At 43.8% G+C, this 27,499-nt stretch overlaps 1 pseudogene; it reads right to left on the minus strand.

The window, feature by feature from the left end:
• Positions 1-255: 255 nt before the first annotated feature.
• Positions 256-327, minus strand: LOC121994660 (annotated as a pseudogene).
• Positions 328-27,499: the final 27,172 nt, after the last annotated feature.

Genomic DNA, 27,499 nt, shown 5'->3' on the forward strand with positions numbered 1-27,499 from the left:
CGATGATCCAAATCATCACTTGGAGCTTTTCTATGAGATCTGTAGTACTATGAAAGTAAATGGGGTCCCTCCAAAAATAGTAAGGCTACTCCTTTTTGGATTTTCCCTGAAAAATAGAGCCAAGTAGTGGCTTAATTCTCTACTGGCAAACTGCATAACATCTTGGGATCAGTGTGAGCAGAAATTTTTGGACAAATTCTACCCGCCGAGTAAAACTGCACACATGAGGAATTTAATTGCAAGCTTCAAACAAATAGACTCAGAATCACTACTCGAAGCATGGGACATATTCAAGAGTATGTTGAGACAGTGCCCCCATCATGGCCTTGAGAAGTGGTTGGTGCTACACACGTTCTACAATGGAATCAACTATCACACGAAGGTGTCCCTCGGTTCTACAGCAAGAGAGGCGTTAATGAACAAGAGCCTTGATTAAGCTGAAGATATCATAGAAAATGTGGCACAGAACCACCATCAGTGGGAAGCTGAACAATCTGGAGGTTCTTTCTCTGGGAATCCAATAAAAGCATTAGGAAAATTTGACATAGATGCAGTCACTCTCATGTCTGCAAAGTTGGATGCTCTGACCAAGAAGCTTGAGACCATCGGGAACAACACATCCAATGCAATAGTGTGTGTTTGTGAAATTTGCGTAAGTTCGGAACATGCTCAAGATACTTGCCCCATAGGACCAATACAAGCATAAATAAACCAACTTGAGCAATGCGATGCGATAGTCAGTTATAACCAAAAGAAAAACAATCCCTACTCTAACACATATAACCCTGGGTGGAGGAACCACCCAAAATTTTCTTACCGGGGCAATCAGGATCAAAGACCAGCAGAATAAAGTTACCAACCTGGGCAACAAAGCTACCCACTTGGACAATAGATTTATCAATAACAGCAACCTTCACAACTATTCAAAATCGAAAAGATGCTTGAAGAAGCTCTCTTGGAGCAAAAAGAGATGAAGAATGAAATTAAACATTTGAATCAAAGATTGGAGAATTCTAAAAAGCATCAAAAGATGCAGGACAACCAAATCGCCCAGATAGCCCTGTCTTTTTCAAGAGCATTGGGAGCATTTCCGGGAAAGCTTGACATAAACTTGGTGGAACATTGCAACTGCATTGAGCTGAGGAGCGGATGGACTTTGGGAGACTCCCAAATAACTTCTCAGAAAGGAATTGACTCAGAAGAAGAGCCCTCTCCTCTTATGCCTAATTTGGTCCAGAACAAGGATAGGGAGGAGATCACCAAGAAGATCGAAGGGACTCTTCCACTTCCCCCACAAAGTCAGACAATTATTTTCCCCCAGAAACTCATTACATCCCAAAAGGATGAAGAGTTCCACCAATCCCTTAAGAAGATTAAAGAAATCTGCATTGAAGTACCTCTGATAGATGCACTACACCAAATGTCGAAGTTTGTCAAATTTTTAAAAGGTGTTCTATCTAACAAAAGATAGAAGGGCGACTTCGAGACTGTGGCATTGACAGAGAAGTGCAACACTCTACTCAAGGTAAAGCTCCAGGATCCAAGAAGTTTTTCTATACCGTGTAAAATTGACCCTCAGCTCATACAAAAGGCTTTCTGTGACTTGGGAGCGAGTGTTAGCCTATTTCCATACTCATTATGTAAGAAACTAGGACTCTAGAACAACAAACTTACTACTATGACACTATAATTGGCTGACCATTCATGTAGATACCCAATGGGTAAAGTGGAAGACATGCCAGTAGAGGTAGGCGGATGCATTATTCCCACAGATTTTATTGTCCTGGACATGGAGGAGGATCCCAAGATCCTAATCATCCTTGGAAGACCATTCCTCTCCACCGCTGAAGCCCTCATCGATGTGAAAAATCACAAGTTATCCTTGAAGATCGGCAAAGAAAGGTTGGAATTCGATTTATCTGATTCTCCTAACTACGTCTCCTCTTCTCAATAAAATTCTAGCAAAACAAATATACACAAAGCTAAGGAATGCAGTTTCCAAGAGAGGTTGCCTCCAACAAGAAAAGAGAAGTACATCTGTCCTACATGCGCGAAACTGAAGGAGCAGACTGGAGCATTAACCCTAGGAGGAGAGCCATGCTTCCATGGGTTTAGTCCACACTAACTGATATGGGGTCGAGCTAAAGACCTAAAACAAGCGCTTCTTGGGTGGCAACCCAAGGGTTTTCGTTTTAATTTGTTATCAATTTGTCGTTCTATTTAGTTCAATGAAGTTTTTTTTATTGTTGGATCTTTGTTTTCAGGATGTGCATAACCTCCATGAGCTGGTCGTGATCGTTTCATGGGCGTGGAGGCATCAGAAGACTACGCGCGTAAGAGAGTCGGCCATGTGACCCCGCACGACCATGTGAAGCTAACAGAGAAAGAAATGCCACTAGCCGTGCGACTCCAAATGGTCGTGTGGCTTGTTTAGAGAAAGAACAATACACGGCCGTGCCAAATGGCATGACTGTTCGAAGTCACCAGAGGGGAAGAGGGCACGGGCCGTGCAGATTTGGCATGACCATGCGATCGTTGCCGAGAGGAGGAAAGAACCAGCCGTGTCAACTGACACGGTCGTGCCAAGCTATCAAGAGGAGGGCGTGCGGATTCTTACACGACCCAGCCCAATTCCACCCCTATTAGGGCATGGGTGAGTAGAGGCTTACACGGCCGTGCCACCACCATCATCTCCTTCCTCATACCCCCATTCTCTTTCCTTCCTCCCACAAGTTTCCAAAAGTGCTACCAGCCATCTCCCACATTCATCTTATTCAAATCTACCTCTCCCATCATCCGTGATGTCAAATATCATCGAAGAGAGCTCTCATCAAAGGAAAGGAAAAGAGTTGTTGGTTGTCTCAAACAAGGGGAATGCACGCTTCAAAGGTATATCTAACAACTTCGGCATTACTTTTTCTAGTGATGAACAATTGCATCGTTATCACTCTTTATCCAAACGTTCTATTTTGAGCACTAGGTTTATGGACCAAGAAACCTTGGAAGTGCTGGGGTTTAGGAATGTTAATGATTGGTTTGTTGATAGAATAGGTTGGACTAACGTAATGACCATGAAGTACCCAACTTATCCTCATATCTTTTTGGAAATTTTAAGCTCCATCACTGTTGATAATGTTCAAGGAGGAGGAAAATTAAAATTTTGTTTATTTAATGATGACTATGAATGGAGTCTGATAAGCTATGATTTGATACATTGTTTTTGGGTTGATATGTGGTGCTTTTTTTATACATTTGCATATTCTAAGTTCCAATTTTAACCATATTCTTCAAACAAGGTCTTTGATGAGCTTTATGATGTTTTTAATTTTTTAATGCATGATTTATTCCTCATGATGTGAATGTGGTCTTGTAGGGTACGAATGGATTCATGTTTCAAGTGGAGGCTTGGTCTACCAAATGAAGTAGTGCACAACCAAATTTAGGCTCAACTAAACCTGGATTTCAATTGATTTCATCTAGCCTAAACCCAAGCTAGAGCACACATGAACTTTAATCAAACTTAGGTCTCAATTGGAAAAACCCTAAGTATAAAAACAGAATTTGGCACGGTGAACAGTGAGTTTGCGCTACTGTTCATCGTGCCGTTTCTATCAACGTCGCGTCGCTTGCTCCTCTCAGCAACCAGATCTGCAAATTGAGTCCTCTTCATCGGCGTGGAGTTCCTCAACATCCAGACACCAGCTTCTGATCGTCGATCTTCATCAGCAAGACAATTTCGTGTGTGGACTACTGTTTCTGCGAATCGTGAGTTTCCTCTTGGGTTGGAGGCGTTCTTTCAATTTGAGCTTCCACTCCTCTATAGAACCATCGGTGGTGGTCCTCTGGTGATTCTGAACCATTTCTGACAGCACTTCAGCGTTCCTAGCTCCCTTCGTCCAGCTCGTGACTCCAGTTCCAGAGAACCCAACGTGCGGTAGAGAATCATTTCAGAGACATGATCTTGCTGGAGATTTACGTGAAGATACAAGTGAATCTAGGTTAATCTTGAATCTTGAAGGAACCATTCCGATAGCAGTTGGAGTGTTCTCTGTTGTTTCTTTATGTGACGGCAAGGAGAAGACGACTGGTTTAAGATTTGAGTTGTAGGGATGTTTAGTTTTCCTGTAATTTGTAGCTTAGCTTAGATTATCTTGTTATTGCAATTTTGTTTCTGAATTTTTTAGTTTATAATTTAGATTTGTGTGCAGTTTCATTTTTTTGCATGAATTTGTTTTTCTTAGATCTGTTTTCGTGTTCTGTTCTGCTCTGTTTGTCTAGCAGTCACGACTACAATTCTGTGTTCTTTGTTTGTGTTAGCAATTTCTGTTAAAGCCCTTCATTAGCTGTTAAGTTAATTAGCTTAATAGAGTAGTTAATTTCTATAGTGGTCAGTTAAGTTAAGGTTTGATACATGCAATTTGGTAGATTTTCATTCATGGTAAGTTTGAATTATGGAATTTGACCTCTTATTAAGAACTATTTGATTCCTGCAACAAATAACTGTAGTGTTTGCAAATTTGTTTCTCGTTTATATTTCATTTCAATACAAATCCCCATTTCATAATTAGGAAACCCAAAAAGAGTGTTCGAATCCGAAACAAACACAATGCTAGCGTAATCCTTGAAAAATTTGACTCGAGCCTTTTACTAAAGCATTTCTTTGTGTAGTTGTGGGTTTTCGATCTTAACATTAATCTGGGAGTTTATTTGTGACATCAATTTGGATAGCTACCAGAGTTTTGAGGATTTTAATGTATGCTATGATTTGCCTAGGGATGGAGCTTACATAATCCTACCTGCTTTTGAAAATTTAAATTTATGGGAGCAAATTGGTGGGAGGTCTTGCTTTAATCCACATGTTTCTAATGACACTAGTATCATTAACCCAATTTTTTGATATGTCCATATGATGATGAGGAACACGATATTTGGAAGGGGTGGTAAAGAAGGAATTGTAAGACTTTCAGACTTGTATTGTTTATGGGCAATGATAGAAAATGTGTCTATTAATTTTGGATATTTCTTTTTAAGACACTTGATAACATTAGGGAAGGCTTCTTCCTCTGCCCCCATTATTTTAGGAGGATTGCTTACTCATATTGCGGAAGTACTAGGATATGATCTGAGTCGTCTTGAAATGATTGAAGATGTTTATCGAATGGATTTAAATTTTTGTTTAACCACTCATTTGATTCCCCGAGAGGCATATGGGTATAGTCTTATGATTAAGGATAGTTTTCCCCTTTGATTGCCCAACCTGGCTTTGACCACGATCCATGTTAAGGAGAATTGGCGTTTGACTTTAGCAAAGTAACAATTTAACCCACCTCCAACCTCCCTTCCTAGAAATATGACTTCGGTTAGTTGAGATATTTTGTGATTCGATTTCCAAAAACTTCATCCTATTATTAACTCTCTTCATCATGGCTCAGAACAAACTAATAGATTGTTTACTAGAAATTTTTGCATGAAGGACGAGCAATTTAAGCACTTGTAGGATAGTTTTAGGAGTGAAAGAGATTTATTCACACGAATGCTTGAATTCATGGATGCTCATAGGAAGAGAATGATTTGGAACAAGGATTTTAGGTGGTATATGAGGAATTTTTAGAGTAGTATTGATGAGTTGTTCTCGTATCATAAACAAGTTAGGGACTTGAGATGGGTAGTTGAGTTATATCCTGAGCTTCCCGACCTTCAGCCTCATCGGCCATTTTGATTTCATCGGGACGATGAAAAATCTAAGTCTTGGGGGGGGGGGGTTGTGTTTGCACAACCTGAGTCGTGTCGAGTCCTTTTCTTTTCTTTCTTTCTTTTTGCAAATTTATTTAGTTTGCTTGCATTTCTTTTTTATTTCTTTTAGTTTCATATTTCCATTTGCATCTCAATTGTACTTTCTTTTCCCACTTATAGTTTTGAGGCATATTTGAGAACATCAAACCCTCTACTTTCTCTGCTGATTTGTCCAATAGTAAAATGACTAGCACGTGTATTTTCTTAGTTCATGTGTTGTAGAAATAGTGTTAGTATGTTTGGTGTACCTCCTTTCTCTATCTTTAGTATTATGAAATAAGCTAAGCATTGTACGGAGTTTAGTATAAGTCTTGGCCTAACCTTAAGGATCTTACTTTCATTTCACTTAAGTACTTAAGCTTGAATACTAGAAATATTTTGAAATAGTTATGTTTCTTCCAATCTGCTTAGTACTTTTGTTCCCATGGGGATTCCTTAGTTATAGTTTGGTTACTGAATGACCTCGAATCGTGGAAACTCATTTGGAAAAATCTAAATCCCAACATATGCATCTGGCATTTGTCATTAGTGCTACACCTCTATAGCACTAATAATAATAATAATAATAATAATAATAATAATAATAATAATAATAATAATAATACTAATAATAAGAAGAAGAAAACAAAGAGTTGAATAAGGGATAAAAAAATAGTTGTCGTGAGTGGAAACTAACAATTTACCCCTTTGAGACTGAGTTAGGTTACTGGGGAAATAAATGTTATGTTTCTCTTGATTCCGAGTAGTATCCTTTGAGAGCTTGTGTGATTTAAGGAAAACAAACCAATGTGTGGCAAGTAAGTGCCTATCACCGGGAACATTAGGAATTCAATTGTATGACGACTTAACTAGGACAAAAAATTGAAACTTGAAGAGTTTGAGTTACTTATTGCACCGAGTACAAAGAACTTATGCTTAGGCCATACTTAGGTTACTCCACAATCATGCTTATCAATGAAACTAGTTGATAGTGTTAGGCGAGTACACTAGGGATTATGATACACTATAGGAACTCATGAACATTGATTGCAGCGTTTTGCTTTAGGGCAAGCAAATGTTCAAGTCTGGGGGTGTGATGTGCATAGATATTATGATCGTTTATACATGCTTTAACGCACATTCACTTGCTTTATTTGTATATATTATTTGCATGATCATCTCTCTTATCGTTTATTCAGCATTTATTACTCTTTTGTCAGAAATCTGCTCTTTGTTTGGTTTTATGTTGACAGGGACAACTTTTGGAGCAAAAACGGTGATGGTCAATGCACCCGAGCAAAGCAGAGCACGACTGTGCACCCCTGTACAGCCGTGTGACGATTCCAGACAGAGAGCAGAGCACGGTCGTGCAACCATGCACGGTCGTGTGGTCATTCACCGAGAGTGAGCAGAGCACGGCCGTGTAACCTTGCACGACAGTGCCTCACTACCAGCAGCCAAGATCCACACGGTCGTGTGAACCTCACGCAGCCGTGCAGTGCAACCCGAGCCAAAGCAAGACACGACCATGGAGACGTGGCACGACCGTGCCACTTTACCCGAAGACAAGAAGAGCTTGGTCGTGCGGATTTTGCACGGCCGTTGCACGGGCCGTGTGACGCCCGTGCCCTAGCCAATATAAAGGCTTTTAGCTCTTCTTCTCGAGGGGAGGACGTGAGCCGTCAGAAAGGATTTACCTTGGTGTCGTTCCACGCTATCCCAGACTTCCGAGATCACCGTCATCATCGCATCAACTCCAGAAGCAAAGGATTGGACCCGAAGATCACTCGACGTTATTGGATAAGCATCTTTTCTCTTTCTCTCTTCTCGTTTGAGGATTGTATGCTTACTTTTATTATGTCTTTGGATTTTTCTCCGGTGTCTATGAAGTAGATCCTTTATTCTAGGATCAGAGAGTAGTTGTGGATAGGGTTTGATGTAAGACTCATGTTTATGCCTTTACTTATTGGATGATTTCGCTTGCTTTGTTTCTATTTGATATGCATGAGACTCGCAAAGATTTTCTCGTCAAATTGGTTGATTGTATAGGAAATACTAATTTCATAAAGGGAGGATATTAGATCGTGTACTCGAGGGGCCCTAGTGACAGGGGTAACCCATTCATGGACATCTAGAATTCTCCCTTGAAAGGAGAGGCAACTTCTCCACAAGGAAGTAAGAGACCGAACCAAACTCCTATCTCTATCCTTAAGGATACCGATTGAATTTGTATTCTTGTGATCTACCGAGGCACCCTAGTGATAGGGGTTAACCGTAACAGGATTTCACAGAGATCTTCTCTGTTTAGTGCTTAAGGATAGCAACTTTAACTTCCGGCAAATGCATGTTGATTGACAATGAGGAAAAAATTGAACATGATACATCAGGTTCCACCACAACGAAACCAAACTCCTAGAATTCTTCCTAAGCCAAGTTAACCTTTCTCTCTTTTGCTAGTTCTCACATCTACTTCCCCATTCCCTTTCCTCTTAGGAAATAGTTAACTTACAATCATTGGTAGTTTAGCTAATTCTACGTGAACAATCGCTAGTGCTTATAACCAGTCCTCGTGGGATCGATAGTCTTTTATTACTGACGACGTATCCATGTACTTGCGGAAGTGTAACAGGTGTCCATAGACATGATTCATCAGCATTACTTTCATGCTCCTAAGGCTCCTCTTAGGTGCATTTTTGATGCCACACGCATATCAACCCCTAGTTATATATTTTATAAAGTTATCATTACATGCATCTTTCCCATTATCACTAAAGGGCAAGCCAAGATTAGACTACCTCATTTAGTCATGATGTATGCATTGAAACAGCGACTAGACATTGACATAGCTCTCCAGGTCTTTGAGTCCATCATACACTTATCTAGTCCTATGCAAAGGAAGTTGTACATGTCATTTTGTCATGTCTTGACATGGTTCTTCGCATCTAAAGGGATTGATGTCACTAAGGGTGCATAGCATCAGTTGTGCAAGGATTTTGATCAGTTAGGACCTCAACAACTATCTCTGGTGCAAATTATGCGATGTCAGGGCATCATGGTCTGGCGTCACGAGCATGGACATGATGCTTCAGACTTGGATGATGATGCAGAGGAGGCCCCTGCTCCAGGACCAACACACATGACCCTTAGCGAGCGGATGAGCCACCTGGAGGAGACAGTTCGTCAAGAGTTTTAGGGATTTCGTCAGGAGATTCAGAACTTTTGTCCGGATTGGGTCGATTCTCAATAGCATCAAATTGCCATGCATAAGATGATGTAGCGCTAGAATTTGACGTGTTAGGCTCCTCCTCCTCCTCCTCCTCCTCCTCCTAGTAATGATGTTTAGACGCGGTATCTGGCTCTTAGTTGGTATCAAGAGACTTTTGGCTTAGAAATGTTCACTTTCTATTCATCTCAAACACCAGTTTGTCTGACTTTTGTTGCACTTTATATTTCATGCATGTCTCTTTGTAACTTTGCATAGGCTTATGCTTATGTATGACTTTTGTGCCTATTAGTGCCTGTGTATGACTTTTATTCCTATTAGTGCTTGTGTATGACTATTATGTTTCTGTCTATTTTAGTGTGTGAAATGTCTAAATTTCATAAGTTTGTCTATTTGAGTAGTGCACTCATGGGTGTTTGCATCTCTGACATGTAATGCACATCATTGCTAAAAAACTAGTACGATTCGACTAGTACAAGTACTAGTCCACTGGTATACTATGTTTTCAGCCCTACTTTCAAGCTTTTAACCTCGAATCTCTCTAACTTGGATATATTTTATTGTGGCATATTATTCTGTCACTTCACACTTAAAAAGTATGATTAAGGGGGAGCTTGGATTGTGCTCCCTCTGCCTTTTTGATATATGTCAAAGGGGGAGAAATAGATAGGTTAAGTTAGAACCTTCACTTAAAAAGTTGAGCTCTATGATCATGATTTTCATATACAATCATTATGCCTATGCTTTATGGTTATTGCATATTTAAAGACCTAACTTAAACAATTTACTAAATATCAAAAAGAAGGAGATTGTTGGTATAATCTTGCTCTAGAAATTATTTACTTTTGATGTTTGGTTAAATAAGTTTAAGTTAGGCAATGTTGATGATCTAACATAAATGTGAGAAAGCAGCTACAAAGGAATGCCCAGGTATGAAGACATGGCAATGAAAGTCCAAGAAGATAGTCTTGGAGGATGAAGTCTCAGAGCATGGCTCTTGGTGATGAAGTCCAAGAGGTGCGACCTCTTGGTAAAAAAAAGAATTAGCATGACGAAGCCAAAAAAAAACACCTGAAGGCAAGCGTAAGGATGAGGAGTTGTGGGCTCAGAAGCATCCTAAGGGCATGAGGCTGATGGAAGATGCTTGAAGGTATAAGTCTAGGCTAAGGGGTTGTTTCAATATGAAAGATCATGCTTGAAGTGCTACACTCTTACATTAAGAAGAATCAGTTGACTGGTACTCACACCAATCGACTGATACCCGATTTTAAAACGAATAGAGAGTTACGGCATGCTACTAGTCAACTGGTATAATACTGTTGGGCTAATGACATACAGAATCCTCATAGATTTTGAAAAGAACAGTCGCTAATACATATTTCCAGTTGACTAATGTATCCATTAGTTGATTGGTGATCAGATTTTTAGCCTCAAATATAAAAGGCTTGAGCTCTTCAAGTGATCTCCAAGCTTACACAACTCTCAATCTCTTCCTCCTAAGCTCATCTTTCATCTTGTAAAAGGAAGAGATCATCTTGTAAAGATTTCTTCACCTTCCTACTTGATTCGAGAAGGAGAAGATCATAGTGAATCTTGATCGTGTGTGGGTGCCTTGGATTAGTCACCTCAAGGAGGTGGAGACCAAGTAAATCAAGGAGTTAGCATTGTATTCTCATTACTTCATTATTTCATTTCCATTGGTTTTGCTTCTACTAACAATTTGCAAGTAGAAATCGAAGAAATGCTATTCACCACCTCTAACCAAATGCAAAGGTCCTAACAAATATTGTATATCATACTCACTCAACTCCATAGTCAATTTGATTAGTCTCCTTGAAGCTTCTGGATTAATTAATACTTTGCCAATAGCACTATTAGTCAAAAGCTATTGTTGGGTGAGAAAGGAAGTAAGGTTTCAATTGGTGAGCTATAAGGATTGGCTCAAAAGTTAGTTTTTCCAGAGCAGTGTAGTGATATTCAGCATTTTTAATAAATGGATAAAAAAAATATACATTTTGTTGTACACTGCCCTCTTGCTTAATTAACACAGACTTGATTTCCCTCTCAGTACTAGATAGGTACACCAAAAGTTACTCTTCAGCTGCTGGTTTGGAAAGAAATGGTAGATGTGCCTGATATTCCTTGAGCTTAGCAAAGGCTTTATGACAGTTCTTGTCCCACTGTAATTTGGTAGCTTTGGGAAGTATTTTGAAAAATGGAAAGCTCTGGTCGGCCTATCGAGAGATAAACCTAGAGAGTTCTGTAATCTGACCAACCAGTCATTGGACTTCTTTGATATTCTGAGAAGGAGTCATATTTCTGAGTGCTTGGACTTTTCCTGGGTTGGTTTCAATCCCTCACTCAGTCACTATATAGCTGAGGAAGCGGCCTCTTTTGACTCTAAATAGACATTTATTGGGATTCAATTTGAGCCTATACTTCCTTTGCATGCTGCTAGTCTTCTCGATATCAAAGATCAAATTCGTCACTCGACTAGATTTGATCATAATGTTGTCGACATAAAGTTTAATATTTCTTCCAATTTTCTACTAGAAGACTTTGTCCATGAGTCGTTGATAGGTCGCTCTTACATTCTTTAATATGAATGATATAACTGATCCGGTGGTAAGAGCCCGGGACCCCCTAACGAGGGGTCAATGCCCCACGGAGGTCAAAGGAGGGGTCAACGCCCCATGGAGGTCAAAGGGCCAGGTGGTCCGTCGAAGAAGGGTGAGCCGACCGGACTCATGAGAAAAGGGCAGGCCGATCGGTCTGCCAGTAAACATCTGATAGTAAAAGGCGCCCTGACAGGGATCGGGGTTCCGACGCTCAATGAAACAGTAAATAATGACCGAGCGGAAGGCCTAAGAGAAGGCAGGACGTAATGGGTGCGCCGCCCGGCCGACGCAGGGAATTAGGGTCGTCCGGACGGCGCTCTTCGTCTAGCCGGTCGGACGGACGTCCTGGCCGGCGGTGGGTAAATAGGGACAGGAACATCTGTTGATAGCCGTCAAGCCGTATGGCTAGGCCATACTCCTAGTCTGACAACGGGGTGTCTTGTTGTCCCATCGAAGGCGCGATGGGACTGTTGTAGTATGGCGTCAGGTAAGCTTTCTGACAAACCCATACCGAGGTATGGATTGTGGACACGTACGTGCCTCGGTGGGCGTGTAGAAGCTCTTTCACCGCTCTATATAAAGAGTCACAGACTTCGCCGGAGGTACGCGTTCTACAAGCTTTGAAGCTACTTGTTCCACCACTTGCTTACCTGACTTGAGCGTCGGAGGGTCGCCGCCGGGAACCCCTTCCCGGCCCGACAACTGTGCAGGTTCGCCGGAGTTTCGTGAGACTAGCCGGAGATCTACATCAGCAACCCGAAGAGCGCCACGTGCCCAGCGTCCGTTGATTCAGTATTCAGACAGGATCAATTTGGCGCCGTCTGTGGGAACGCTCCTGCATCCGATCGAAAACAATGGACGAGGCTGGACGACAACACATGGTGATGCTTTCGAACGAGGAACTCGACGCTCTGATCGAGATAAGGGCCGCCAAGCTCGTGGAGCAAAAATAGAAAGCCACAGCCGAGCGGCCGGAGCAGCAAGCAACATCAGTGTCTGGTGGTCAAGCGGAAGCACCACCGGCCACCGTTGCATTTCATCGAGGCCTATTCCGCACCCCTGAAGCCGTACCAGCTCATAGAGATAGGGGATCTTCTTCGGATGAAATGCCTAGACGAGATGACAGAAAGGGGAAAGCCCCTCGAGCGGACGCATCACCCGAGAGGATTAATCGCCAATTTTCAGATGCTATTCTACGAGATCCTCTGCCGAAGCACTACGTGCCTCCGACGATCGGCGAGTATAATGGGACAACCGACCCAGATGATCATCTAAGTAAGTTCGATAACACAGCTACTCTCCATCAATACACAGATGGAGTAAAGTGCCGAGTTTTTCTTACCACTCTCTCGGGATCGGCTCAACGGTGGTTTCGGAGGTTGCCGGACGGATCCATCACAAGCTTCAAGGACTTCCGAACGGCCTTCCTCCACCATTTTGCAAGCAGCCGACGTTACCAGAAAACGAGCGTGAGCCTGTTCGCCATCAAGCAAGAAGCCCGTGAATCGCTCCGAGCTTACATTCAGCGGTTCAACAAAGTGGCAATGGATATTCCAACGGCCACTTCGGAAACCATGATGAACGCCTTCACACAAGGCCTAGTGGATGGTGATTTTTTCCGATCACTCATCTGAAAGCCGCCCCGAGATTACGATCACATGCTACACCGGGCTAACGAATACATCAACGTGGAAGAAGCGCAAGCGGCCAGGAAAAAAGAAACTCCAACCGAGCGGGCTCCCCCTGCCGAGCGGAAACAGCACGCCGCTCATCAGCCGCCTAGAGGACCAAGGGCCGAAGCAATCCGATCCCCCCACGCCAGGTCCCATGTGCAAGAGGTAGATGCCGCCCGGCCCAAGCCAAAGAAGAGATGGACCCCGATGTTCTGCTCCTTCCACCGGACGGATACGCACAACACAAGGGATTGTCGAAGTCTTCCCTTCGTGACTCATCCTGTGCCCTGGAATGCCGGACGACGGTCTCCCTCAGTCGACAGGCGACAGAGAACTCATGAAGCCGATCGGACGCGAGCTGATAGGCCACAGCAGCAACAGACTCCCGATCGACATCGTTCTCCAAGGCAGGAGAATCGCCGAGCGTCCAGAGAACGGTCCCGATCGTCCGCTCGGGAAGAGGAAAATAGAAGCAATACTTCCCGAGGTGAGATCAACGTTATTGCTGGCGGGCCGACCGGAGGAGACTCCAACCGAGCTAGAAAGGCGAGCGTCCGGCAGCTCCAGATCCATGTAGTCGGCTGTAGCTGAGAACGAGCGGAAGGACCCAAAATTAGTTTCGGGCCCGGGGACTTGGAAGGAGTTGAAGTACCCCACGACGATGCTCTGCTCATCAAAGCGGTAATAGCCAATTACACTATTCACCGCGTATTTGTTGACACAGGGAGCTCAGTCAACATCATATTCAAGAAGGCGTTCGATCAGCTGGAAATTGATTGAGCCGAGCTGTTACCCATGACAACTCCGGTCTATGGGTTTACGGGTAACGAAGTTCAGCCGGTCGGACAGATCCGGATGGCTACCTCGCTGGGAGAAGAGTCGCTCAGGAGGACAAGGACAATAAACTTCGTGGTGGTCGACTCTCCCTCGTCCTACAACATCATTTTGGGACGACCGGCGCTCAGCAAATTCCGAGCGGTCGTATCAACCTTCCATCAGAAGATCAAGTTCCCTGTGGAGGACAAAGTGGGAGAAGTACGGGGAGATCAGCTAGCAGCTCGGCGATGCTACATCGAGATGGTCTGAGCAGAAGTCAATTCCGCTCGGAAGGCGCCCCGGATCGAGGTAAATGCCATCACTGAAAAGCCACCCTCTTTAATTTATGACGAAAAAGAGGAAGTGCAGATTCACCCAACCCGATCAGAGGCCACGACTTTTATTGCGTCCGATCTAGAGGAGAAGCAGAAAGAGGAGCTGATCCAATGCCTCCGAAGAAATCATGATGTCTTCGTCTGGTCGACACATGAGCTGCCCGGAATTTCGCCGAGCATAGCGCAGCACGAGTTGCATGTCCGACCGGACGCTCGGCCGGTAAAGCAGAGAAAAAGATATTTTAGCGCCGAGCAGAATACCATCATCCGGGTGGAGGTGGAGAAGCTTCTGGAAGCCGGCCATATACGCGAAGTGCAATTCCCGAGCTGGCTGGCGAACGTAGTATTAGTCTCCAAGCCGGACAACAAATGGAGAGTATGCATAGATTTCAGGGATCTCAACAAAGCTTGCCCAAAAGACTTTTATCCCCTGCCCCGGATAGATCAGCTGGTGGACTCTACGGCCGGCTGCGAATTAATATGTATGCTCGATGCTTACCATGGCTATCATCAAGTGCCGCTCGCCCGTGAAGATCAAGAAAAAGTCAGCTTCGTCACGGCCGATGGCACCTATTGCTACAATGTGATGCCATTCGGATTGAAGAATGCGGGAGCCACATATCAACGCTTGATGAATAAAGTATTCAGAGAGCAGATTGGGCGAAATCTGGAAGTGTATGTGGACGACATTCTCATCAAATCCGTCCGAGCGGCCAATCTCTTCAAAGACATGGAGGAAACCTTCCGAACACTGCGCAAATATGGAGTCAAGCTAAATCCCCAGAAGTGCTTGTTCGGAGCGAAAGGAGGGTGTTTTCTAGGGTACATATTGACCGAGCGGGGAATCGAAGCAAATCCCAGCAAGGTGAAAGCTCTCCAAGACATGCCGCCTCCAAGAAATATAAGGGAAGTGCAGCGTTTGACCGGTCGGATAACTGCTTTGTCCAGATTCATCTCCAAAACTGCCGACCGGAGCCTCCCTTTCTTCAAAATCTTGCGCAAGGCCACTAAGTTTCACTGGGATGAAGAATGCGATCGGGCGTTCGAAGACTTGAAGGCATATCTGAACTCTCTCCCGGTATTGGCCAAGCCGACTGCGGGTGAGCCACTTTATATGTACTTGTCTTCAACCGAGCATGCAATCGGCTCGGCTTTAGTAAGGGCGAGCGGAGAAGAGCCTGTGTATTTCCTTAGTCACATTTTAAAAGATGCTGAATCTCGCTACACTGGGCTCGAGAAGCTGGCTTTCGCTCTGATCCTTGCAGCTCGGCGCCTTCGTCCATACTTCCTGGCGCATACCATCATTGTCAAAACAAATAGCCCGCTCGGTCGTGTGTTACTAAACCCAGAAGCATCCGGGCGGCTCATCAAGTGGACGACAGAGTTAAGTGAATTCGACATCCAATACCATCCCCGCTCGGCGATCAAAGCGCAATCCTTGGCCGATTTTGTGACTGAGGTACAAAGGCCGGAGCCGGAAGCTATGTGGAGAATATATGTGGATGGGTCGTCCACTCGGCTCAGAAGCGGGATTGGAATATTGTTGCTCTCCCCTCAAGAAGAAAAGATGCACTTATCCGTCCGGCTGGATTATAAAGCTACCAACAATGAAGCAGAGTATGAGGCCCTCATAGCTGGCTTGCAGGCTGCCCGGCATGTGGGAGACGGTCGGGTAACGCTCCACTCGGATTCGCAGCTGGCCGCTCAGCAGCTCTCTGGCACCTTCGAAATCAATAGTGCTCGGCTCAAGCTCTACGCTGAAGCCTTCGAGAAGCTCAAAGCCGATTTTAGAGAAGTTATTGTCCAGAAGATACTCAGAGCAGAAAATCAAGCAGCTGATGAGTTAGCCAAACTCGCGAGCTCAATAACGCCGGTCGCCATTCTGCAGCCAATTGAAAAAGTACTGTTGGTGGCGCATGTCGACCGGATGGAAGGCCTCACATTTCCATGCGATTGGCGAGCACCCATCATAGAGTTCCTCCGTTCGGGCGCCACACCATCCAAGGAGTATGAAGCCCAGCTGCCAAGGAGGAGAGCCGGTCGGTTCACACTCATCGGCGATCAGCTTTACAAAAAGGCTTTCTCACACCCATTATTGAAATGGTGAGCTCGGAACACTTGGCTTACATCCTCCAAGAAGTGCATCAAGGATCGTGCGGAGGACATCCGGGCGGACGAGCACTAGCTAAGAAGATCCTGCTAGCTGGATACTTTTGGCCGACTTTACAAGCAGACGCCGCTCGGACCGTGTCGACGTGCCTTTCATGCCAGAAGTACCATAATTTCAACGACCGACTGGCAGAGGAAATGAAGGCATCAACAGTTTCATGTCCGTTCGATCAATGGGGAATGGATATTGTTGGTCCATTTCCGATGGCGACCGGGTAGCGAAAATTTTTGCTAGTGGTGGTTGATTACTTTTCCAAGTGGGTGGAGGCCGAGCCGCTAGCCAAGATCACCGAACAGATGGTCAAAAAATTTATCTGGCAACACATCATCTGTCGGTTCGGCATCCCTCGCCAATTGGTTTCCGACAACTGTGCAGGTTCGCCGGAGTTTCGTGAGACTAGCCGAAGATCTACATCAGCAACCCGGAGAGCGCCACGTGCCCAGCGTCCGTTGATTCAGCATTCGGATAGGATCAATAACATTATAACATAAGATTCTGTCAAATGTAATGAAGCTCATATTTTTCTTAATCTTCCATGGCAAGAGGAATTTGATGATAGTCCTGATAGGCATCCAGTATGCATATCAATTCACTCTCATAAGTGGAATCAATCAACTGGTCAATGTCGGGAAGAGGATAGTAGTCTTTTGGGAAAGACTTGTTGAGGTCCTGAAAGTCGACGCAGACCTGCCACTTGTTTCCAGACTTGGGCACCAAGACAACATTGGCAAGCCAAGCCGGAAATTGAACTTCCTGAATGTACCCTGCTTCCAATAGCCTATCAATTTTAGCTTGAATGATTTTGTTTTGATCAACTCCAAAATTTCTCTTCCTTTGCTTGACTAATCGAGCATCTAGGAAGATTTGGAGTGGTATTCCATCACAGCATGAGAGACATACTAGTGATTTCCTTTGATGACCAAGTGAAGATATTTTTATTGCATGATAGACATGTAATCATATTTTCTTTAAGCTATCAGGGGGGGATCAGCTACAATATTGGTAGATCCTTCGGGCCAATTAGGGTGGATTTGTACTTCTTCTTAATCCTTGGTCGACGGAGAGACAAGTGTCTCTTATATAGCTTACATCTCTGTTGATTGAACCTTGGAGTTTTACGTGATTCTATTTTGATAATATCCATATATACTTTTGAGCCACCAATTGATCTCCTTTCACCTCGCCTACTTGATCTTCTACCGAGAATTTGATTTATTTGGTATAAAGTGGAGACAATCGCTTAGAACTCATGTAATATGGGTCTCCCCAAAATGATGTTGTAGGAAGAGGGGGCATCTACCACTATGAAAGTAATCCTCCAGGTTCTCATTAGGGGTTCTTCTTCCAAGGAAAAGGTCAATCAGATTTGGTCGAGCGACTACACTTCATATCAGGTGAACTTAAAGAAAATCATCATTATAAGTTGAAGCTCTTCTTGATTAATCTGTAGCTAGTTAGATGCCTTTTTGAAAATAATGTTCAAAAAACTCCCCATGTCCACAAAAGTTATATACACAATGTAATTGGAGATAACAACCTCAATAACTGATGTGCATAGGTTTTATACACTTCTTTAGCATGTTTTGACGCACATTCCTATATTTTATGCATGCTTTATCTATGCATTTTCATACTCCTTGCTTTACTTTTATATTTACTCTTCTTTGTTTGGAGATCTTCTCTTGTGTATTTTCTATATACAGGAGTCAAATTTGGAGAGGAAATGATGTTCATTGCGAATCTAATCAACAAATGAAGGAAGTCAGTGCTAGCCATGTGTGCCACACGACCATGCCTAAGGAACAGGAAGGAAAATGATCTTGGTCGTGTGGAGCAGACTGAGTGTGCAGCATCAGTAGAAGAGGGGGCTGACATGGCCGTGTGGTTTCACACGGTCGTGTCACTTTTGAAGTAGAATCAGAACAAGACCGCGCAGATCTACATGGTCGTGCAACCTTTCCAGAAGCCAAGCATTGCCAGGCCGTGTGTGCCACATGACCGTGCAACATTTCTAGAGGCAAGATTGGCACGTCCGTGTGTGCCACACAGCCGTGTGAGTCGTCCAGAGGCGAAGCATGGCATGGCCATGTGACTCTGGCTAAGAGCTAAGCAGTTGAGGTCGTGTGAAGTTCACATGGCCATGATACGGGCCATGTGGCGCCAAATTCCCTGCTCTATATAAAGGGTTTCTTCCTCTTTGAAAGGGGGAGGATCTCCCTTTGGGGAGATCCAATCTGAAAGCTTTTCTCCATCTTTTGGGTGTCGATCCAGTGATCTAAAGACATCTCCATTCCCGATTCGACTTGGTAGCAAGGATTGGTTTCGAAGATTACTTGTCATCTCTAGATAAGCATTTCTTTTCTATCTTCTTGATTTGGATCGAAATGTTTATGATCTTCTTGTCTTCATATCTTTTCCTTTGTTTCATGGAGTAGATATTCTTGTTCCAGGATGGAGGGAGTATTTGTGATGTGAATTAATGTAAGATTTCAAGGATTTGCCAACTTCTTGTTTCAATGATGTTGTTATGTTTTGTATCAATTCAATCTCATATGGATTGTTGTGTTTGGATCTAATTATCATTCTTGATTGGATGTTTGTATTACTTGTGGATCTTATAGAGGAATTCTCTAGATTGTATAATCGAGGGGTGTCATGATAGGGCTACCCCATTAATAGACATCTTGGGGATCACCTTAAAGGTGAAGCAAGAATCTACAAAGAAGTGGGATAGATAGATGAGTTGTTCCCTATATCTCGATGCGAATTGATTAGTGATGTGTTTCTATGTTGTATGACCGAGGGGGATCGTGACAGGGTTGCCCCGCTAACGGACTTCATAGGGATCATGACTATTTAATATCTTAAGGTGTAGATATAAGTCCCTTGCCGGTGTTTTCTATAGGAGATAGCCGACGACTTCTTACAAATATATGAAAATTGAGGATATAATTGGTAAATCATATTACATTGATAAGTATCATAAAGAAACCAAATCTCTTAGAACTTTCATAAAACCTAGTTTCTGCATTACTTTTCTATTTCTATTTTCTAGTTGCTTCTTAGTACGTGTAATTCCTAGTTGATTGTTTATCTAATTCACTTTGAGATATCTTTAGTGGCTATAACCAGTCCCTGTGAATACGATATCTTTTTAATACTGACGACGAAATCGTGCACTTACGGTTGCATAACATGTTTTTAGCGTCGTTGTCGGGGACTGTGTCTATAACATTAGAGATTATCATTTGAGTTAAACTAAACTTTTCTTTGCTTTTCTCACATCTGACTTGTAACTAGTTTTGTAATTTTGTTCTGTAATTTTTCTTTGCATTCTTTATTCTTTTTGTTTGTGAATCAAATTCTGCAATCTTGTTCTTGTATGCGAAGATCTAACTTTGTAGGTGATCTACTACCTTTTAATCCGGAAATTGATAGAACCTTTCATAAAAGGAAAACCTCGCAAAGACATTCAGAAGAACAAGTACATCCAAATTTGGAATTCAGATCATTGAAAGATTATGGAGCTATAAATTCTATCCTTGTAGTGCCTGAAAATTCTCAAAACTATTTTAGAAATATTCTATGATTTTTCTGGAATTTTAGGATATTTTTATAGAATTTTTAGAGTAGCGAAGGTAGAAAAAACAAATAGAACCGTAAAATAGCCTACACGGGAATTGAACCCGAGACCTATTGGGTTCTATGACTTATGGTGAACCTTAGTAACCAGGTGAACCCAGCAAGGCCGTGCTGAAAGAAAAGGGAAACAATTAAATTTATATTCAAGTTGGGCCGAAATTACCACTTAATATAAATAAGAAATTATTAAGTGAGAGTTTTATTTTAATTGTGATTCTCTTCTCCTCAACCCTCACCGCCGCCCACTCCTCCTTCCCCTCCCTCTCTCGGCGCACTAAGCCAAGGGTTCTAGGGGCACCTCCCGGCAACATCAAGGGCACGAGGACGCTCCCCTTCGCGAGAGGAACGCATAGACGCGAGAAGATCGTTGAAGAGATCTCTCCTCCGTGAAACCTAGCGATTAGAATCGTAAGAAATTACGAACAGGAGGTAAGAAACCCCTCACCTGCAGTATAAGTAGCTCTCGTGTGAATTTCATGTATTAGTTTAGTAATATGTAGATTATCGACACAAAGGATGCGAATTAGCGCATACCAAGTGTTCGATTTAAATGGTTTAGCACAGAAAAATGCAGCTTAGGCATTTTAGTAGCCCAAATAAATGCAATAGAAGCATTTTATAGCTTATTTAGTCTTGCTCCAGCTTTTACAGGACTAGATGTCCAATGGGAGGGCTTCCACGGTCGCCTCTAGGTTTAGATAACCTAGTTCTAAGTTTAGACAACCTAGTAAAAGCAAGACAAGAATTTATTAGCTTATGTTCAGTATTTTACTTTTCAGTGGCACTGTACTGGATTAGATATCCATTGGGTTGGGCTCCCACAGTCGTCCCTAGGTTCAGATAACCTAGTAACCCTACTAAATTCGGGACTTGCAAACCCGGGTCTAGTTAAGGGTGCGCGCACAGCAGGTACAGTTGTCGGGCCCATTAGCAACATGATTATGTATTTTAATCTATTATGATAATAGCTTTCCAAACTCACAATCAGTCATGTGATTATATTTTAAAATCAGTTCTAGTTCAGCTCTAATTTAACTCAGTTATATTTCAGTTTAGTCCTTTCTTGTTGATACTTCAGTTATTGCCATGAATATCTCTTGGTTTCTATGTTTAGTATGATAGTATGCCATGCCTAGCATTCTCCATCATGTTTTCAATCAGCATCTTTCAAAAGCATGAACTCATCGTATGCATGTTTTAGTGAGGTAGATGGTTTCTTACTAAGCTCTCGAGCTTACAGATGCTTTTTCCTTATACTGCAGATAAAGGTAAAGGAAAGGTGGACTAGCGGAGGCTGGAGGTCAATGCAATGATGAAGATGTGTGTGGAAGGAACCTGGAGTAGAGATCTTGGAGAAACTAGCAAACTAAAACTTTAGTTTTATATAATGTTATTTCCACATTTTTAGTTATTTTGATGCATGAATCATGAAAGATGTTGGATCGAGAAGCGCTAGAGGGGGTGAATAGCGCTCGCGGCTATTTCGTTCGTATCGGAATCGTAAAAACTAACGGAGAAGTAACGCAGCGGAAAGTAAACAAACACACAGAGAGACACGAGGATTTTTACTTCGTTCGGAGCCTAAGGCGACTCCTACTCGAAGGCCCGCGATCCTTGATCGCTTTCCGTGGGAAACAACTATAAGCTCGTAAAATGTACAATAAGATATTACAATTGAAAGAACTAAAACAAATTATATCGACAACAATAAAGTAGCAGAATCTGAAGCTCCGGGTTGTCGGGGACTTGTAACAGCACTTCTGGGCGTTTCTAGAGCAGCTTGTAGCGTAAGGATTGCTTGGAGTTCGTTGATATTCACTTCTGCTCGAAGACCCCTTATAAAGGGCATCCAAGGTGCCTTGAAAGCCTCCGAAGGCGCCTCCATAGCTCCGAGTCCACCGTGCAGATGAGCGCTGACCATTCTGCGCCTTATCACCTTGAAGGCGCCTTCATAGGTCTTCAAGGTGCCTTCCAAGGCGCCTCCATAGCCAACCGAGGCGCCTTTAGCCCTACTTTGCGGCCAGGTCAGCTTTTGCACCCGAGGCGCCTCCAAGCTCCATGGAGGCGCCTCGGACACTGTTCATCTGAGGTTAATCTTTGCACTTTGGTCCCTACAAGATACATTAGTCCCAAATATACCCTGCAGCACAAAGTTAGCACATAAAACATAATAAAAGAAGTATAGACAGTCTCCGGACTGTCCGAGTCTGACTTCGGGTTTCCCACCAGAAACCCTAGGTCGACCCGACGCCTACTGTTCCCTCTACGGGGAACGCGTCCTCACCTACTCCACTTAGGAGATTTACCTGTTGCCAGTGCGATCCTCCAGATCGACTGGACTTTTGCTCAGCACTCGAAGCTTCCGGACTTTCTGCTGGACATCCGCTTCCCGGCTAGTCCAGACTTTCACCTGGTTCGCGACACCAGGACTTTCCACCTAGGGTTACCACCCCCTAGGACTTTTGCCTGAAGCCATCGACCTGCCAAGACTTTCCGCATAGGGTTACCACCCCCTATGACCTAGGGTTACCACCCCCTAGGGTTTTCCCTTTGCCTAACCGCAGCTAGGACTTTTCTCCACCTAGGGTTACCACCCCCTAGGACCCAGGGTTACCACCCCCTAGGGTTTTCACCTACCTAACCGCAGTTAGGACTTTCCTGAAACACTCATTCAACATGTTAGATGACAGAGAATCTTAACTTTGAATCCCTTTGCCATTATCAAAACTTAGGTTCGATCGTCGGATGCTTCCTGCACCAACAAAAGACCTGTTTAGATTGTTAGTAATCATGCTTAGAATGTCAGTTAAATGTTGTTAGTATGTTTATAGCCATGTTAGAACTCACGTGTATGAATTTGGCACGAAACAGTGCTGAAATTAGAGTTCTGGTATGAAATCAGAAACCCCAATCGATCGGTCGATCGATTGGAGGCTTCTCAATCGATCAGCCGATCAATTGGGGAGTTCGTACCGTGAACAATAGGCTTCTGGATCGATCAGCCAATCGATCCAGCAAATTCTGTCGCGAACAGTAGGCCCTGGGATCGATCACTGGATCGATTGGCTAGTCTGGATCGATCAGCCGATCGATCCAGAATATTGGCCGAGCACAGTAGCGTGCTGGATCGATCACTGGATCGATCCAACCTGACTTCCGCATACAGTAGCCACCTGGATCGATCAATGGATCGATCCGGTCATTTCAATCGATCCGTGGATCGATTGGGAGGCCTGATATCAGCAAGAAACTTTTAGTTAAGTTCCTTGACCATTGGGGGATGTAATATATGTCATGAATAGTTTAGATTACACCCCTTAGCACATGTAGAACCAAGAAATGATGATAGTTTAGCAAAGTTTTAAATAGTACAGTTCCGCAACTAGGTTTAATGATGGTCATGGAATAGTTAGCACAGCATAATGTGACGATTCGGCCTTACAGCTTAGTCAGTAGAAGGCGGGTCGTTACAGAGTGGTATCAGAGCAGTTTCCATACTTCCTACACACACATCAGCATTGAACCTGCAGCTTCCAAGTAAGAACACCTCTCACCTTATTTATGTTTACTGTCTTCATGTTAGAAGTAAATGAAGCATGTTTATTTATGATAGTACCTAACATGATAACCATAGATATGCAGTTATGATTGTATTAGTTATGTATGTCCTCTATGTCTCTAGAATGGTACAAGGATGCCCAGCTAGAAGGGCACCAGCTACTGAGCCCCAGCATGAGGCAGGCAGTTCAGTGCCTCTCCCAGACCTGACAGCATTGGTGGCTCAGTTACAGCAGCAGTTAGCTGAACAGCAGCAGGAGATAACCACCTTAAAGGCTAATCAGCAGAATACTCCCACAGTCCAACCTGCAGCACCAGTGGCCCCAGCAGCGGGGACAAAGAGAGAAGCTTATCTGATCCAGTGGCAAAGAGTCAAGCCAGAGAGTTTCTCAGGCACCAGTGAACCATGGGATGCTCAAGCCTGGTTCAAAACACTGGAGAGTACGATGGAGCTTCTGGACTGGCCAGAACATGAGAAGGTGAAGTGCGCCTCCTTCTGCCTGACAGGAGATGCACGCATGTGGTGGGAGAGAATCAGAGCGAAGCGCCCAGTAAACCAGATGACATGGGCAGACTTCGAGAAGGAGTTCTTTGAAGAATTCTTTCACATGCGGGTCACAAACCGCCACTACGACGAGTTCACTGAGTTTCGTCAGGGCAACCTATCAGTTGAGGAAGCCGTGAAGAAATTCAATAGATTGGCTCGTCTATGCCCTGAACTAGTCAGCACAGAGAAAGAAAGAGTCCGGTTGATGCTCAAGATGCTGAGGCCGGAAATAGCAATGAACATGGCTGGCGGCATTCACAGGCCGCAAACCACCGAAGAACTAGTCAGCAATGCTCTGACCACCGAGCACTACCAGAACAATATCAAGCAGCAGAAGCATGTTCTCACGGAATCTAAAAGTCAAGGAGGTTCAGGCACTCAGAAACAACAGGGCCACAGCTCCAACTAGAAAGGGAACTCCAGCAACAAGCGCAAACCAGGGAGTTACCCAAAAGGAGGGCCAGCTAGCAAACAGCCCAGTTATTCAAAGTGTGCTACTTGTGAGAAATTCCACCCTGGAGTTTGTCGTAAGGGCACACGAGGATGCTTTGAGTGTGGACAAGAAGGGCACATGGCCAAACAGTGTCCGAACAAGGCCAACTTTCCTCCACCACAGCCGATCTAGTACGAAGCCAAGCCAGCACAGTTGCATCAGATGCAAGCTGCTTTAGAGGGCCCCCACATCAGCCAGGGCAAACTAGAAGCCCCTCCAGCTACGACAAATGCATGGATCTATTCACTGACCAGAGAGGACGTAGCAAATGCCTCGACAGTCGTTACAGGTCAGATTAATATTTTACAGCAAAGTACCACTGTCTTATTCGATACTGGGCAACCCATTCTTATATATCCAGGGCATTTGCTGAGAAGTTAGCAAGACCCCCAGAGATACTCAGTAGTCAGTTTCTGACGACCTTACCTTCGGGAGAAATTATGGCATCCACGCACTGGCTCAGAGCAGTGCCAGTCATTATAGCAAACAGAGAGCTCTTTTGTGATCTGATAGTGCTAAATATGACTGACTACGACGTCATATTTGGGATGGACTTCTTGATCAAATACGGTGCCTCAATAGAATGCCGTAAGCAGAAAGTTGTATTCCAACCTGAAGCAGAAGCACAGTTCGAGTTCGTCGGAGAACCAAAGAAAAAGCCCAAAAAGTTTCTCTCAGCTATGAAGGCATAGAGATTAATGGATTCAGGATGTACGGGATTTTTAGCACACGTAGTTAGTACCAGTCAGGACAAGGATCGACAGCTAGCAGAGGTCCGAGTCGTATGTGACTACCCAGCAGTCTTCCCCGAAGAGTTACCAGGCCTAGTACTAGACAGGGAGATTGAATTCGAGATAGAACTCATTCCCGGTACAAATCTTATCTCCAAAGCACCTTACCGCATGGCTCCAGCAGAACTGAAGGAACTTCATGAGCAACTACAGGAGCTGCTTGACAAGGGCTTCATACGTCCTAGTCACTCACCATGGGGAGCGTCTGTATTGTTCGCGAAGAAGAAGGACGGGAGCATGCGCCTATGCATAGATTACAGAGCACTGAACCAGGTCACCATTAAGAACAGGTATCCTCTTCCCAGAATAGATGACCTGTTCGATCAGCTAAAGGGAGCAGCAGTGTTCTCTAAGATAGACCTCAGATCAGGTTATCATCAGGTGAAAGTTAAAGAAGGGGATATACCCAAGACAACATTTAGGACTAGATACGGACATTATGAGTTCGTCGTCATTCCCTTTGGTGTGACAAATGCTCCAGCTACATTCATGGACCTCATGAACAGGGTATTCAGAGAATACTTAGATAAGTTCGTTATCGTATTCATCGATGACATTCTTATCTATTCAGGAACTCAGGAGGAACACGCAGAGCACCTGAAAATAGTACTGCAGACGCTTCAGCAGAACCAGTTGTACACCAAGTTCACAAAATGTGAATTTTGGTTAGATCAAGTGTCCTTCCTGGGTCACATCATCTCAAAGGATGGTATCATGGTAGACCCTAGTAAAATAGAAGCTGTGCGTAACTGGAAAAGACCCAAGAATACCAGTGAGATCAGGAGCTTTCTGGGATTAGCAGGTTATTACAGAAAGTTCGTAGAAGACTTCTCCAGGATAGCCTCCCCACTGACAACTCTTACCAGAAAGAACAGAAAATTTCAGTGGACAGAGGACTGTGAGAACAGCTTTAGCGAGCTAAAGAGGAGATTGACCAGTGCACCTATTCTGACCCTACCAGAGAACACAGATAGCTTTGATATGTATAGTGATGCCTCTAAGTTGGGACTAGGAGCAGTGCTGATGCAAGACGGCAAGGTGATCGCCTACGCCTTCAGACAACTCAAGGATTATGAGAAGAACTATCCTACCCATGACCTTGAGCTTGCAGCAGTGGTGTTCGCTCTCAAAATTTGAAGACATTACTTGTATGGAGCTCAGTGCAGAGTGTATACAGATCATCAGAGTCTGAAGTACTTCTTCACTCAGAAGGATCTGAATATGCGACAGCGCAGATGGCTAGAACTGGTCAAGGACTACGATATAGACATCCTCTACCACCCAGGAAAGGCAAATAGGGTAGCAGATGCACTTAGCAGAAAGTCCAGTGCTGCTCTATTATCTCTACAGCCATGTCACCGCCCCTACAGAAGGAGATCACAGACTTCGGTCTTGAACTCATAGTTGGACAGCTCTCTGCTATGACATTAGAGTCTACCTTACTTGGTGACATTCAGACAGCTCAGGAACAGGATCCTGAAATTCAGAAAATCAAGCAAGGGATAGCAGAATCAGAAGGTGGAGAGTTCAGAATATCAGATAGCGGGGTATTATACTTTGGTGACAGATTATGCGTTCCAGATCAGGAGGAACTACGAAGCAAGATTTTAGAGGAGGCTCACAAGACTCCCTATGCGATGATCCTGGCTCCACCAAAATGTACCAGGACTTGAAGAAACGTTTTTGGTGGCCTGGGATGAAGAGAGGCATCGCTCGATATGTCAGCATCTACCTAACCTATCAAAGGGTTAAGGCAGAACATCAGAGACCGGGAGGAGTTTTGCAGCCCATTCAGATACCCGAATGGAAGTGGGAAGACATTTCTATGGATTTCATAGTGGGATTACCCAGAACCACGAAT

This window comes from Zingiber officinale, chromosome 1B (assembly GCF_018446385.1).
Source record: "Zingiber officinale cultivar Zhangliang chromosome 1B, Zo_v1.1, whole genome shotgun sequence".
NCBI lineage: Eukaryota > Viridiplantae > Streptophyta > Magnoliopsida > Zingiberales > Zingiberaceae > Zingiber > Zingiber officinale.